Source organism: Chaetodon auriga, chromosome 10 (genome assembly GCF_051107435.1).
Source record: "Chaetodon auriga isolate fChaAug3 chromosome 10, fChaAug3.hap1, whole genome shotgun sequence".
NCBI lineage: Eukaryota > Metazoa > Chordata > Actinopteri > Chaetodontiformes > Chaetodontidae > Chaetodon > Chaetodon auriga.
The window spans coordinates 8844966-8857063 of record NC_135083.1 but is presented as its reverse complement, the minus strand read 5'-3'; the positions used below and the strand labels follow the sequence as shown (position 1 = coordinate 8857063).

The following is a 12098-nucleotide window of genomic DNA, read 5'->3' as shown; positions in this document are numbered from 1 at the left end:
CATTTATCATAAAGGCCTTGATCACAGCTATTTTTCCATTATGTTAGACTTGTTTTTAGGCATTATTTCCTTTAGCGAGGAAGGAAGGTACCTTCACATGAAGCGACAAAGGTCCTGGACCAGATTTGAACCCAGGATGTTGCAGTTATGTGGAATGTGCTGAGGAGCAGTGAGTCACTAGAAAAGCACATTTTCACTTGGCATCTGAAAGAAATCTCAAAGAAATATGAGAAAAATGTTGGGTAATGGCCCTCTATTGAAGCAGTGCGGCTGTGCCAGGCTCTCATGGAGTGATTGGTCTTTGTGACTGTGTTTTCTGACTGTGTTTGTATGGCGTTAGAAGAAAGAGAGGAAGTGAAATATAAATTATTGTGCCATTTGTAAGTGCTGCGCCGAGCCGTGCAGTATGCCGAATCACTCCACTTGTTTTGCATTTTTTGAGTGAGCAGTTTGCAAAATGTTAAAGACAGCTTTGATTATAGGAGGCGTTTGTAGCTGTGCATGATTCAGCAGAAAAAAAAACAACTTGTGTTTAGTCACTGCAGCCCAGTTAATTTAAGCCCATGTTATTTTCAGACATCTGTTGGAAGCTGTCATCGTCTAAAAGTTTCAGTAATTCCTGCAGACTTTGGAAACTGACTTAAAGAAGGTAATAGGAATTAATGGGGCAACTTTGGTGTTGAAGCAGTGTTGCTCACTCAACATGCTTAATGCCAAGGTTTGGGTGATCTCGGGGGACGACCATTCAATGCAGGCTGAGCGGCAGCTAGACTCCAATAGCAGAAGCGTACCCCAGGGATTCACTTGAGCCATTGTATATTTTTTCTTTACCTCTCTTTCCCTGTTTGCACTCCTCTCACATTGCTCTCTGCTTGTTCTTTCTTGTCGTCTTCCTCTCTTTTCTTCTGCCCCAGCAACAAAGCAATCACAAGCATTTGATCAGCCATACAGGCGACGTAATAGCTTAGTCGCGATAGCTTGTTTTCTAATGCCTGGATGTGCATATTTGAGTCAATGTAGTTAACTAATGACGTAGTTGTCGCACTGCTGGTTGCGATGACTCTGCCGCTAAGCCTGCTGAGATGATCAGCAGAAGGAGCGCAGAGCAAATTAGCCCAGAACGACGACAATAAGCCCCCAAACCGTCCAAATTGATTGTGTTCACTTCACTAGTGGCGGAGCGTAGTGGCCGGCTCATCCACATGCTTGGAGCACCGAGGGAAACTTGTCTCACTGGGTTTTGTGAGGATTGTTTTGTGTAATAGAAGCACAGAAAACACAGACAGTAGTTTTTCTTCATATAGTTCTGTTGAAAACGCACGGTAATTGCAGGAAATGAAGTAATAAAATCAAAGAAAAGTTTTTTTTGCCAGGTTTTTGCCGTTGTCAGCTAAAGCAGACTACTCCAGTGCACTGATGAGTTTCCACTTTTTCTTCAACATGCACTTAATCAGAGCAGCTTCTGGTGATTGCAAGAATAAGCTTCATTTAAAGCCGCAACTGCTGATTATTTTCATTATCAGCTACTCTGCCCATTATTTTTTTCCATTTACCAATCATTGTATTGCCTACAAAATGTCAACAAAATAGTGAAAAATGGCCATCACAGGTTGCAGGAGCTGAGGGAGAGACGTCTTTAAGTGTCCGAAACACGAGGGTATTTAATTTGAATACACAGAAAAGCAACAACATTTTCACACGCGAGAAGCTGAAATCAGAGGATGTTACTTAATTACTTACAAACAGCTGTAACAACTATCGAAATTGTTGCAGTTCATTTTCTGTTGATTGACTCATTGATTCACCAGCTTCTTGTTTCAGCTCTGCTTTAATTAAACTGATGAAATTGTCCCCACTTGAATTGGCCCCACTTGGGATTTTAAGCCTGATCCAGATGATAATGATGAGATTTCATTGTCTGCAGGATTCAGCACCTCGGACAGGGGAATGTTTCTGTTAATGTGACTGCTAAGCTTTCACACCTGAGTACACACTGTTATCACCACCCCATAAAATTACTGGGATGTAGCATGCGTGTTGATGCCTGCAGTGCAACAGAATATCTGAACCTGAACAGAGGCGGCAGATGACTTGACCTCTTATCGGAATAAACCCACATCAAATCAGCAAACGTGCTCCTCAAGGTGTTTAATGTCTCCCCATTCACGATTTCATGACAGCCAGTAAACCTGAGCCTGTACGCCCAAGGGCAGAGCGGTAGAAATCATAGCACAATGAAATTTAAAGTATTAAAGAGCTAAATGTTGAAACAGTAAAAAGTGAATTAATAAAATGAAAGAAGGTGAATTTTTTTCAAGAGATGAATTGTAAATTGGATACTTTAATAGTTGCTGTTAGCTACAAAAAGAGCTCAACTGCAGCTGTGAGTGAAAGAGATGAAAATGGCTCCTGGTCTGTTAGACTCCACACAAAGAGGCAGGTTGGGATCCCTGAATCCAGGTCGCAGAGGCTGCAGCTGGGTTTGTTGTGACTGGCAAACACTGAGCTGTAGAGCTACCCGACTCTCTTCTTTGTGCTCTCTTTCCTTTTCCTCACAATAATTCCCCCATGTGCTCCTCCCATACAGCATTATAAAAGGAACAACTTTGTGAAAAATATCCCCCGTTTTGCGGCTGTTGTAAAGTCCTTTGGCTGTTTCATTTCTTCTCCTCTCCTCCTGCTCGTATCACCTTCCCATGGCTGCTGTGAGAGCTCTGCGGCCGTGACAGGTGAAAGCAGGAAGCGTGTTCGCTCATCAGGTTGAGAGAGTGAAAGTGGAGCAGTCACTCGGACCAATAGGGATGCAGGACTGCGGCTTATTGTGAGGCAGGGTAATTGCTCTATGTGGTCTACTGAGCGGAAAAGAATCAGAATTTATCTGAAGGCGTGCGGCTGCAGCGTGAAAGGAAATTGTACAAAAGCAGCAGAAGGACGAGATCTGATGTAGGAATATAGATGACCTTATCAATAGAGGAAAGCACAGCCTCCTCCGTCTGTGGCAGTTCCTCAGTACTATTAAACCACATGAAGAAAAAGCATGTTCTAACTGCCTGTGCAGTAGCTGCTGTATTCAGTGCCTGCAGCTGCTTTCTAGTTCAGTCCTGTCCAGAATTAAGACCTCTCTGCACCCATCAAGCCCAGCTCAGGGCTGAATGAATGCTTTTAAATACCCAAGATGCTCTCCTATTCCCTTTTCCTCTCTTCACGCCTCTCTTCTGATTCCTTTTTTCCTCTCCAGATACTCTTGCCTTTCCTTCCACTCAATCAAAAAACATCTGCTTCTCTGTGTTCGTTCACCCTGTCTGACTCTGTTTGTCAATCTGTGCCTCTCTCTTTCTGAGAAAACACATCTGACTTGATTAATATATAGATGCAGGGGGCTTTGCAGAGGTAAAGGTAAGGGTGGGCGGTCATGGTGAAGTGTAAATCTTTCTGCAAGCATTTATATAACTCTCTTAAAGCCCCCTTGGTATTACAAAAAGGTCGTAAAGCTGCTCGTATTGCACTGCTTCGTTTATTTGTGTTCTACGCACTGATTTGGCATCTGACCACTGGAACAGAGCTGAACCAGGAACTCCATTTCATGTCTAAATAATTCAGATGCTTAATGATATTCATTATGGTGAATGACTATTTCAGAACAGAACCTGTGATTATCTCCAGGGCCCCTAATAATACCACTGCAGAGCCTATTGATTCCTGGGAATGGCCTACGTTCGCGGATCACAGACCCCCAGCCCGCCTGCTGCAAACAGCCAGTGTGTTATCGCTGACGGTTGGAGGCAGGAGGCAGCTCACGAGGCGGCGATCTAGCCGCAGGGGTGACTATGGTGTCACATGCAGTAAGAAAGGGAGAAGTATTGCCATATGTAGGTTCATGAACCCTGCATCGTGTCTGTTATTGCGTATGTTCCACCGCTGCATTCCCCCTCTGTCAGGCCTTGACAGTATCTGGGGTCATTTGGAAACGGGCCTAACGACACAGTAAACATTTATTGCATGTGGCAGCAAGCAGTCCTTAGTAAATGAAGGAGCAGTTGTTTTGTGCAAGAGTGTTGGTTTAAAAAAAGAAAAGCAGCAATGAAAGTGCCTCCCGCCTCCCATAAAATTCAGCCAGTTGTATGAATTCTTTCTTTATTGGCCTTTTTTTTTATTTACTGCTGTTCGTATTGTAAAGTTTTGATTTCACCAGATGGGAAATCACAACTGCACAATGATTTAATAGGCCTATGAAACAGAGAGCCCACTTCCATAATGTGTTTGAACTCTTGGGAAAGCTCTCGGCCGTCTTTGAAGTTCCCAGCTTCTGTTTCGTCATCACATTCTCTAAGAGTTAATTACAGGCTCCGCGCTGCGCCATGAAGCTCGATCACTGGAAAACACGCAGTTTTGATTCTGGACCGCATGCGGCCCTGTGGCTTACGATAAGTTGCTTTGAGGCTAAGTAACAGAGGAGAGTGTGAGGCTCTCTGTGCCGCGTGCCTTTCACTTCACTCTGTTCTGTTGTTGAGCCTTTTTGCCAAGGGAGAGATGCCCGAATGTGTGTGTTTGGTGCTTGCGTTGCCTTCATTGTTGTGCATTCAGCCAGCCATGGCACACGTAAATGTGTTTGAAGGATCATGATACAATTCAGTAAAGGCTGGCCAGCGTTCAGTCGCGGGAGCGTTGGCTGTGTTTCATGTCAAGTTCGAGTCCCTGCTATTTAAAGATTTGAATTGATGCTGCTCCAAAATCTGATATTTAGTCATGTTTCACTGCAAAATGTTCCTTTAGAGATATTAAAACATGCTCTCTTTCCTTTTTCCAGCCACATTTAAGCAGTCAAATGTACCCACAATTTGTGTTGTTACAATGCTAAAACTGCAAAACACAGCTGCTAGTAGTGGTTCGTCGATCAGTCAGTTGGTTGATTGACAGACAATTAATTGCCAGAATCAGTCAATAAAGTAATTTATCAAACAACAAATGCTGTTTTAGCTTCTCAAATGTAATGGTTAACTGCTTTTCTAGATTCTGTGTCATTGCAGACTCAATGTGTTTGTGTTGTTTGGGGAGAAAACAGGCATTTTAAAAGAATCTAATGTATTAGGGGCTAAATTGATTGATTAGAAAAATGAAAAAGACAAATTTTTGAAAATATAAATGATTATCTGTTACAGGCCTACACACACGGATACATCACACAATAAGCTTGAGTACACATTAGCTATTTAAAAAAAGAATATACTGTACGCTTGCTCAAGGTCTGCTTGTTGTGAAGACTAGCTTGTTGTTTTCCTTAGATTATTCTTTTTGTGCTCCTCTTCAGAAAGGCAGGAGTTTGTGTAATGTGCAATGTGCCTGAAGAAAATGCATCCCTTCAGCAGTAATGAAAAGACACCCAGGTGTCCATAGTGACAAAATCATGCGTGACAGTGTGATTTTGAAATCTTTTGCAGGTGATACAAGCACAACTGATGCAGCTCGAGCCCAGTGAAAACATGTAGGAGCGTCCTTTTTGCCAACCAATGCTTTGCTTTCACTCTATTACCCGTTGTCACTTTCCCTGGTAAAGTAGATATAGTGAGAGATTAGTGATACTGTGCGACTCTGTCACATAGCTTATCCTTTCATCAGCTGCGTAGCACAGTAATATCATGCAAAGGGCCACTGAGCGCTTCGGATCTATCTCCCAGTCTGAAATGAGACATTTGCAATTCCATAGGTCCGTATCACCGCTGAGATCGAGTGGCTCGCAGGGATGAGGTGAGGGAGCAAGGAGCAGCTCTCTGTTCCCCCAGGAAATAAGACTGGAGAGCATGATCGCTTCCTCTCAGCTGCTTTTTCAGCTCTGCTACTCAAAAAGAGGGATTTGTTTGTGTATGTGCAATGAGATATTAACAAGATGCCACTGCCGCTGCTGCTGGATGTATGATCTATTTGTGTGAGGGAAAGAAATCTCTGAAGGAGGAGCAGAAAGTGCAGATGACAGAGGGATTCGACTGTGAGATTGAGGGCCAATATTAGCAATAATGAGACATTCAAAGCACCTGATCAGGGAGCTCTGGGTAACAATGATCTTTATCACTAAAGACAGTGATAATAAACATGCCCCATAAGACAACATGGTTGGTCCACGAGTCAGTACCTTTACACAAGTAACTGTACTTCTACAGTACAATTACTTGAGTATTTTCAACTTGTGCTACTTCATACTTCAGCTCCACTGCATTTCGGAGGGAAGTACTGTACTTCTTACTCTGCTGCATTTATTTGACACATGGAGCTCCAACAATTTCCTTTCCCGGGCGTGGGATTAATGAAGTTTTATCTTATATCAATGCTTATTTTCATTATTGTTTAATCTGACGTTTTTTTGGTTTTTTTTTCACGATTGATCAGGTAGTTTGTTCTATAAAATGTCAAAGAACTGGGAAAAATGCTCATCACAATTTCCCAGAACACAAAGTGACGTCTTCAAATAGCTTCTTTTGTCCAACCAACAGTCCAAAACCCAAAGAGTGTCAGAACTGACAAAGAAAAGAAGCAAATCCTGACATGTAAGAAGCTGGAACGAGCAAATGTTTGATATTTTAACTTGAAAACGACTGAAATAATGAATGGATGATCAAAATAGTTCACTCCAACTTAATTTGACATCTATGGTTACTTTTCCTGGCCCCTGACAAAATGTTAAGTTTTGAAAAAATGATCTAATATAACCGTTGAAAAACAAATATCAGAGAAAAGTCCAGAAAATGAAAACTTTTTGTGTAGCAGAACTTTGTTTTTTTCTTCTTTCCAGACCATTTTATTTTTTCACAACACTTCACGTTATCTTGTGACCTTTTGGAGGGGGTCTGACCCCTTGGTTGGGAACCACCAGACTAAATTACTGAACTGTATAAAGAATAATTAGCAGTCACAGGGGGAGTTTTCTTCATAATGGCTTTTACTTTTCAGACTTTAAGTACATTTTGCTTCTGTGTTCTTTCCTCAGTAAGGTTTGTGGTGACTTTGTCCACCACTGGAAATGCCAGGTGTGTATAGCTTCACATCAGTATTACTGACACCAGCATTTGAGATGTCTGAAGTTCTACAATGGCTGCAGAGAGCCTTAGCCCAGGCCTGGGGGGGTCAAGAAACGGCTCTGTCTGTACTTCACAGTCAGAGGCAGAGAGACAGCTCTTTGTTTGGCCTGCGATGAAAAGCTCGTCTGTCTTCCACCTCTGATGTTCTCAGGCTTGAGGCCAAGTCAGTGACAGAAGGAGCCTTTGCACAGCGCTGTGCCCGCTGCCAGAGAGCTACAGAGAGGCTGCGCTGTGTTGTTACATGGAAAAACCAGCGGGGAAGCAAAACCTCTCGCCCCTCATCTCCAGCGTAGGGTGGAGGGGTCACTATCTCACAGGAGTTCAGTTTTTTCAGCTGTTGAAACTAATTGTGGTGGTTAGAAAAATGTTTTTGTGGAAAGAAATGTTTTTAAATGTATTTTTAATCAGGGCAAGTTATTGCAGCCGGAACATAACAGTGCTGAAATAACTGCTGGTTACATGGACTGTGATGTTTTTCATTTAAAGAGTAATTAGTTCGGATGAAGCACACAAGCAGTGCATATTTTTGTTAGTTCCTGGGAGTGCACTGTCATCTTTCTTCTCACTTAAAAATAGTGTGTTGGATCTGCATTATGTTTGATTAATGTTGCTAAATCAAGCATCAAACATGTGCTTTTCCTCTGTTTTGTGGCCTAACAATAACCCTCCTGAGTGAAATGTTTTCCCAACATCAGTATTGATCACATCAGGCCACCCTTGTTCACGCAGAGGAGGTGATGCACTGCCATCTTGTGGTTTGCAGCCATTAATGCTGCGTTGAATGTCATTTCTCTCCCATCCAACTTTCTCACTGTCAGGCTCTCTCAGTCTGATGGGTTTGAAGTGAGTGAAGCCTCAAGAGAGGAGACGGGACCCCTGCAGAGCCGCTCAGCCGAGGACAAAATGATGCTTCCTACTGTTAGTCACCAGTGCTGTTGTTCTGCACACAGTGCAGGACACACACAGAAGAAACACTGCATTGAGAACATGCAGTTTCTCCTGTTCAGGTCTGATAAGATCCAAAGAGGTTTACGCCCTCAGAGAAGGAGAAACAGAACGCACTTTGATGGGAGTAAAGTGCTGCATCAGTTCTGAGAAGTTCAAGTGTACAGAACTTTGCTGTTTTGTGACCTCCAGCAGTTGTGTATCTCTGTTATCTGTCTTTATATCAGCTAAGGCAACTCAGCAGAGACTGACAGCCAATTCTGCTAAAAACAAGCTATGTCAGGAAATTCTGTGATTTGCAACTGAGCAACCCTTGAGTTTCTTTGTTTCTTTCTTTTTTTTTTTGGTCTCTTCTTCTTTTTACAACGAGAAATTAATACAGCAGCAACTAAACTAATAGTGTTGCATCTTGTGATTATTTTCATCATTGATAAATCTGCTGAAACAAAATATTCACATTTAAGAACCTGGAACCGTGAATTTTTGGCATTTTTGCTAAAATACTACAATGAACCAATTATCTAAATTGTTGCTGATTAGTCCTTTGTCGACCGACTAATGAAGGAATTGTTTCAGCTCTCTGTGTTTTGCAGCCGTTTAACATCTAAGTGAAGTGACTGTTTCTCCACTGTGGTATTTTTCAATGGCAGTTTTTTCTGACAGCAAAAAATATCATGCAGTTCTCCACGAGGGAGTTGCATCGGTCCACGTTATTATTAGTATTTACTCTGTTGTTATTTGTTGGATGACTCAACTTTGCTCTTTGCTTCACCACCATTAGTGGAGCATTTGTGGGCTATTACCAAAACTAAATGTATCTGGTAATAGGAATGCAAATGCCACTCTACGCAATTTGTCTATAGATGGGATGTCTCAGTGGAGCAGGCCACTAAAATGACTTCATTTATTCCTGCCTTGGTCTGATGAGATTGATCACGTTGTTTCCATGATGAGAAGGGGCATTGCAGTTTCACAGAGATGCTCTGCTCATGTTCCATCTTCTGTTGTGATTCACGTTGTTTGGTGTCTGTTTCTGGAGTGACTGCCGAGTCTAAAGGGTCTAAAAATAAACCTTCAAATAACACAGAACAGCAAAGCCAGATTACTTCTTCGTTTTTATTTCCGGGGCTAATGTGTGTCAGATGCATAAACGGTTATCATGGCTAACCGTGGAGGCTGAATGAAAATCTGGTGTTCTGTTATTCGTGCAAAACGTTGTTTGGGATACTGCACCTCTTTTGTGAAAAACTAATATACTGCTTTTTATCATAGTTATAATACACATGAAGTGAGTGCTGGTTATCTGGTGTTGCCGCAGCCTCAAATAAATAGTCTGATAAGAGCTGCTCTTCATAGAGCTTCTTCTGCCTGGAATATGCTCCCCACTAACATTGAAAGTAGATTTTCCTTCAATAAGTCACTAAAACAAAAACCGACGGAGGTTATTGCTGTTTTGGAGCCTTTTTTGATTATTTTTATTTTCTTTTTGTTCGTTTTCAAGCTGCTGTTGTCGATCTTTTCATATGTAGAGTCATCTTACTTGCTTTCTGATCGTTATATTTGGCTTGTTTTGCCTTTTTTATGCATACTGTGGGACTTTAAATTGTTTCTTTTTTTTTTTTTGTTATTGTTTGTGTGTGGGCCCCAGGAAGACCAGTGACCGCCTTATGAAAGCCAATGGGGAGATATATAAATAAAGAATATGCTATTAGACGGGTCTCCCTACACTGAGTGCATGTGAGCTCTCTAAGTTCTCCAGTTAGATCCTTCTTCAAGAGGACAGACATGAGGGTGAGGTTGGAACTCATCAATATGCATTTCCTATGGCAGTAAAAGCTTCTACAGTGTGTTCTTTGTGTGTGTGTACAATGTATGTACGTGCATCTGTGCGTTGTGTGTGTTTTGTTCGCTGTAAGGCTGGAGAGCCTTCTGCACTCGGTCCTGCACACAATCCTACTGCAGCCCATACACCAAGGCCAGCTGGATTAAAAAGGGCCATATGGTGACAGAGGAGAGCAGGGGGTCGGCACAAGAAGGCCAGCACATGCAATATGTGCACACCTAAAAGGCCACATAGCATCGTATCTTTATGTATGCAGGGCCCCCGCTAGGCCAGAAAACAAAACGGCCCTTTAAACATTAACTTCAGTCCTTGCAAGTGTGTGTGTGTGCTTGTGTTTGTCCTTGGTGTGTTTGTGCGCGTGTGGAGGCGTCAAAGCCTGTGCTTTTGTGTTGAAAAGGGTATTGCTAAAGCCATGAATTTAAGGTTGTTTGTCAATTTGAAAGAGCATCTTGCTCACCACTGCTTCTCTGTCTGTGTGTGCGTGTGCCCTGACTACTAACACTGTGCTCGGGCTTTGCAGATACACACTCCGTGTTGAACAGAATGGAACTCACCGTTGCCCCTATCAGAGCCCCTCCCCCCCACAACCTTTCGCCATATGCGCGAGCACGCGTGCACACACTCCCTCACACACACAGTTTTACTGGAAACACCTCACTAATGAACTGTCTCTGTGCTCTCTACAGTAGATGACATTACAAGTCCTACAAAGGAATGAGTAGTTAACAGGTCTTAAAGTCTAAAAGCCTGCTAGTTAGAGGCTTCAATCTTTAGTGCGCCTCACAGTCGAAAATGTTGAACAGAAATGCCAACTGTGTTAACCTCAGAGCGTCATGTGAAAGAGCTAAAAGCCTCAAGTTTGTGCTTAGCAGAAAGATATTGCGACCATGAACTGTCTGAGTAGATTTAATGGCAGTCTCAATATTATCAGATATATTGTGTGCCAAATGGATATCATGGGGGTGGTGATGAAAGAAAACTCATGGAGTGGCCAAAATGGGAAGAGTTTGCCCTCTAAGAACAGAAAATACTTTAGCTTTCATCTGGGGAGCATGAAAACATGACCTTTCATGCCAGTCTTGGCAAGATGTGCGTATGAAGTGTTGGACAATGTCGGAGTCACAAATTATACAGTGTTTCCTCTCCGCACTCAGAAGTGTACACAAACAAGCAAACAAGTATGCAAAAACAGGCACACATACACTCACACACACGCTCAGTGAAGACAGGTGCACGTCAGAGCTGGAGGGATCAGCAGCGCTTGTGCTTGATAATTAGAGGCAGCGTAATTGCAGTGAGATGACGCACATATACAATTAGCCACTACACAAGTTAATTAAGAGAAAGACAAAGGCAGGACAGCACTAGTCACCTTGGCGTTAACACTTGATACATCGCCATCGAGTCTGCCCGCGATGAAACACATCCCTCCCTGGAGACTGTGAGCCATCAGCCCGGGGTTTCTGTCTCTTCACTGCGTGTGTGTGTGTATGTGTGTGTGGTTGGGGGGGTGGCTTTGTAAAGTCTTGATGAAAGCTTGTCTCCATAGACACTCTCCTGCCTGCCTACTGTCCCACTTTGGATGCTGTTACCTGGCGAAGGTGTCAACAGCAGCACCATCTATTTTCTAACAGCCACTGTACACTGTGACGTGTACAGTCTGAGTTCATGTTTGACCCATTTCGCAGCCAAAACGTCCATCAACACAGGGAATCTTCAGTAATGTTGCCTTATTTCTGTTTAATATTTCACTCTTCCTCTCTGGTTTTGGCCTCACTTGTACATGATGCAATATCTGTGCAAGCCACATGCTCTCTATTTCATTAACTTTGTGTTTCTGACGACGTGAGTCCAGAACTGTAGTAACACAGTTTCTAACTCTTTTACCAAATGACTGCTGATTATTTCAGATTTTTCATTTCCTGCCATTATCTCATCTCTGTCTTAGTTCTGTAGTGTTTCTTTTTTTCTGCAGACGTAATTAACCAGAGCTGTGCAGCATCTTTACCTGTTTGCACCGTTCCTCATAAGACTGGAAAGCCTCATTTGTTTTGAAAGACACGATAGAGGAGAAAGTGCATTGATTCCAGAAGAGAGAAAGATGGAGAGGGAGGGTAAGGGGGTGAGTATGTGAGAAGAAGAGAAATGGGAAAAGAGAGAGAGAGAAAAGGAGTGAAAACAAAATGGGAGGGAGGCATTATAATGAGCCCTACCTCTGACACATCCTCCTGTTTCTATGG

The 12098-nt window shown here is 42.7% G+C and overlaps 1 protein-coding gene across 2 annotated transcripts in view; it reads left to right on the top strand.

Annotated features, from left to right (window-relative positions):
* Positions 1-12098, top strand: part of iqsec1a (IQ motif and Sec7 domain ArfGEF 1a) — a 92158-nt gene that overhangs the window by 26071 nt on the left and 53989 nt on the right. The gene's annotated exons all lie outside the window — the stretch shown is intronic.